We start from the raw sequence: 3,986 nt of genomic DNA on the forward strand, positions 1-3,986 counted from the left end.
AAAGACACCCACCATGAGCTCCCACTAAAAGACACCCACCATGAGCTCCCACTAAAAGACACCCACCATGAGCTCCCACTAAAAGACACCCACCATGAGCTCCCACTAAAAGACACCCACCATGAGCGCCCACTAAAAAGACACCCACCATGAGCTCCCACTAAAGACACCCACCATGAGCGCCCACTAAAAGACACCCACCATGAGCTCCCACTAAAAGACACCCACCATGAGCTCCCACTAAAAGACACCCACCATGAGCTCCCACTAAAAGACACCCACCATGAGCGCCCACTAAAAGACACCCACCATGAGCTCCCACTAAAAGACACCCACCATGAGCTCCCACTAAAAGACACCCACCATGAGCTCCCACTAAAAGACACCCACCATGAGCTCCCACTAAAAGACACCCACCATGAGCTCCCACTAAAAGACACCCACCATGAGCGCCCACTAAAAGACACGCACCATGAGCTCCCACTAAAAGACACCCACCATGAGCGCCCACTAAAAGACACCCACCATGAGCTCCCACTAAAAGACACCCACCATGAGCTCCCACTAAAAGACACCCACCATGAGCTCCCACTAAATTTACCCAAGAAGAGGCAAACAAAAGAAAAACCCCACCAAACTTAGACAGGAAGCAAACCAAAACGATGGCGCAAAACAAAATCAGATACACGTCTGTTAGTGTGGAAATCCAAACAGGGAGCGTTAACTAAAGATGCTAACCCTCCACATCTGCCAAGACAACTGACCCAGCTAGCACAGTTGATCTGGGTCCGATTCCGTCTGAGAGTCAGTCGGGACACTCGGCTGAGAGTCAGACTTGGCCGATGTCATGTGGCCCGAGTCTGGGGCTGAGTCTACTTCGGCAGTATTATTTATGGCTAGGATGCAGGGATTGAGATTGGGACGATTCCGGTGTGAGTTATCTGGCCCAAATGTATCACTTGGGGCTCGGGCCGATTGGGGCTACTCTCTGACAGATGATTACAGGGGCTGCTTTATATAATTAACATATAATTATTTATTTTTCCATATTTTTCTCATTGTTAAATTCTTTAAGAGGCCTGTGTAGTATTTTAGTATTTTGATACTTTGTGCAAGTATAAAGAAAAACTTTGTGGGTGAGTGGCGCAGCGGTCTAAGACACTGCAACTGCGTTGCTACAGATGCTTCCTTCTTTCAATTCTCAATATTGCCCTTCTCAGGCTTTAGGGCCTGACAGGGTGATACGGCTCTAGGGCCTGATAGGGTGGTATGGCTCTAGGGCCTGATAGGGTGGTACGGCTCTTGGGCCTGACAGGGTGGTACGGCTCTAGGGCCTGTTAGGGTGGTATGGCTCTTGGGCCTGACAGGGTGGTATGGCTCTAGGGCCTGATAGGGTGATACAGCTCTAGGGCCTGATAGGGTGATACGGCTCTAGGGCCTGTTAGGGTGGTACGGCTCTTGGGCCTGACAGGGTGATACGGCTCTAGGGCCTGTTAGGGTGGTACGGCTCTAGGGCCTGATAGGGTGGTACGGCTCTAGGGCCTGACAGGGTGGTACGGCTCTAGGGCCTGACAGGGTGGTACGGCTCTAGGGCCTGTTAGGGTGATACGGCTCTAGGGCCTGACAGGGTGATACGGCTCTAGGGCCTGTTAGGGTGGTAAGGCTCTAGGGCCTGATAGGGTGGTACGGCTCTAGGGCCTGACAGGGTGGTACGGCTCTAGGGCCTGATAGGGTGGTATGGCTCTAGGGCCTGACAGGGTGGTACGGCTCTAGGGCCTGTTAGGGTGATACGGCTCTAGGGCCTGATAGGGTGGTACGGCTCTAGGGCCTGTTAGGGTGATACGGCTCTAGGGCCTGACAGGGTGGTACGGCTCTAGGGCCTGATAGGGTGGTAGGGCTCTAGGGCCTGACAGGGTGGTACGGCACTAGAGCCTGACAGGGTGGTACGGCTCTAGGGCCTGATAGGGTGGTACGGTTCTAGGGCCTGACAGGGTGGTACAGATCTCGAGCCTGACAGGGTGGTACGGCTCTAGGGCCTGACAAGGTGGTACGGTTCTAGAGCCTGAGAGGGTGGTACGGCTATAGGGCCTGACAGGGGGTACGTCTATAGGGCCTGACAGGGGGTACGGCTATAGGGCCTAATAGGGTGGTACGGCTCTATAGCCTAACAGGGTGGTACGGATCTAGGGCCGAATAGGGTGGTACGGTTCTATGGCCTGACAGGGTGGTACGGCTCTAGGGCCTGATAGGGTGGTACGGCTCTTGGGCCTGATAGGGTGGTAAGGCTCTAGGGCCTGATAGGGTGGTACGGCTCTAGGGCCTGATAGGGTGGTACGGCTCTAGGGCCTGATAGGGTAGTACGGCTAGTGACTCCTCTGCCGAGAAATCTTTCAGTCCCAGGAACCGCTCCGCCTCATCCACCTTGGCAGTTCCATTAATTACCACAGCTATAAAGACCACAAAGTCCACCTTCTCTCCACCTTGACAGTTCCATTAATTACCACAGCTATAAAGACCACAAAGCCCACCTTCTCTCCACCTTGGCAGTGCCATTAATCACCACAGCTATAAAGACCACAAAGTCCACCTTCTCTTCACCTTGGCAGTGCCCTTAATTACCACAGCTACAAAGCCCACAATGCCCACCTTCTTAACCTTTAAAATGTCAGGATCCAGCTGGTGAAAGGCAACCCCTGCAGCCTCTGGTGAAGGCCTTATCCATCACCATGCACTCTTCAGGAGCACCGCTCAAACCCCTCAACCCTTTTCACACCTGCTGCATATGAAATGCTCTGGACAGCCGTGACTTTGGCCACCTCATTCTTTTTCACCCTTGCGGGGCGTTGGAGAAAAGTGTGGCTTCATGGTTCCCGCTACAATTGCGACATGTCACATTTTCATCACTTTTATAACACATGATATGATATTTTTCCACTAAACTTGGACGTCTTCTGCCCTCTGTAAACGCTTGAAACATGCGCAAAAGCTTTTACAGTGATCAAACTGCATTTGGTCTTTGGATAAATGCTCTGACTCTGTAGTTAATCTACTCTAACTGCACTTGAGTAGGGAGAGACTCCATATCAACAAAGAACACATCGACTCTTCACGATTCATCTGACGTGCTTCAATCACTCCAGGAATATTTCGAATCTTTTCGACAATCGACTTCCCACGAGACGCCAGATATTACCCCCTAGAGGGGTGCCCCGTTTCCGAAATGTGACACACACGACACATCAAACTTTTCGAATCAGGTGAGACGGCAACACACGTTTCTTCTGATCCGGAGGAGCACCAAAAAAATAAAAAAAATCAAGACCAGCCCGCCTCTAGTGATCCTCACAGCCTTCAATTTACCCAGAATTCTCTTCACCAGTTTGGATATCTCAAATGGATTCTTCAAGATTGGTAATCCGATCAGCTGCTCCACATTAACAAACCGTACTCCTACAAGATACGAAAGGACATTCTCATCACTGTGCTCTCCTTTGCTCTGTTTTCCATTCTTTTGGACAAAATTCCAATTCTTCTTGATTCTACCGCTATTAGAATCACTTCCGCCATCTTTTTCGCTTCTGCTCATCCAACAATCAGGTGTGCTTGTCCAATGTGTACTGTTTGGGGGAACTCGAGGACCATGGGTTGGGAAACACTGATTTAGACTACCTACCTATAGGCTGCTACAGTCTACATATTGATTTAGTTTGTTCATCTATCATTTTCATGGCATTTTAGTGGTAATTAGTCCTAAATAGAATTTATTTTGAATTTATCAGATGTCCTTTTCCGCAAATATTTTTACCATTCAGCACGGTGTATCCTCAATTTGAAAAATAAAAGTTATAAATTACATTCAGTTACTAATTTAGCAGCTCTCACAACACCATGCATTGCTTTCTGCTGCAGGTGACCAGAACATCATGGTGGCAAATGGCACACTATTTCCTATGGTGGTATACTATGGACTCTGGTCAAAAGTAGTG

Source organism: Oncorhynchus tshawytscha, linkage group LG08 (assembly GCF_018296145.1).
Source record: "Oncorhynchus tshawytscha isolate Ot180627B linkage group LG08, Otsh_v2.0, whole genome shotgun sequence".
Taxonomy (NCBI): domain Eukaryota; kingdom Metazoa; phylum Chordata; class Actinopteri; order Salmoniformes; family Salmonidae; genus Oncorhynchus; species Oncorhynchus tshawytscha.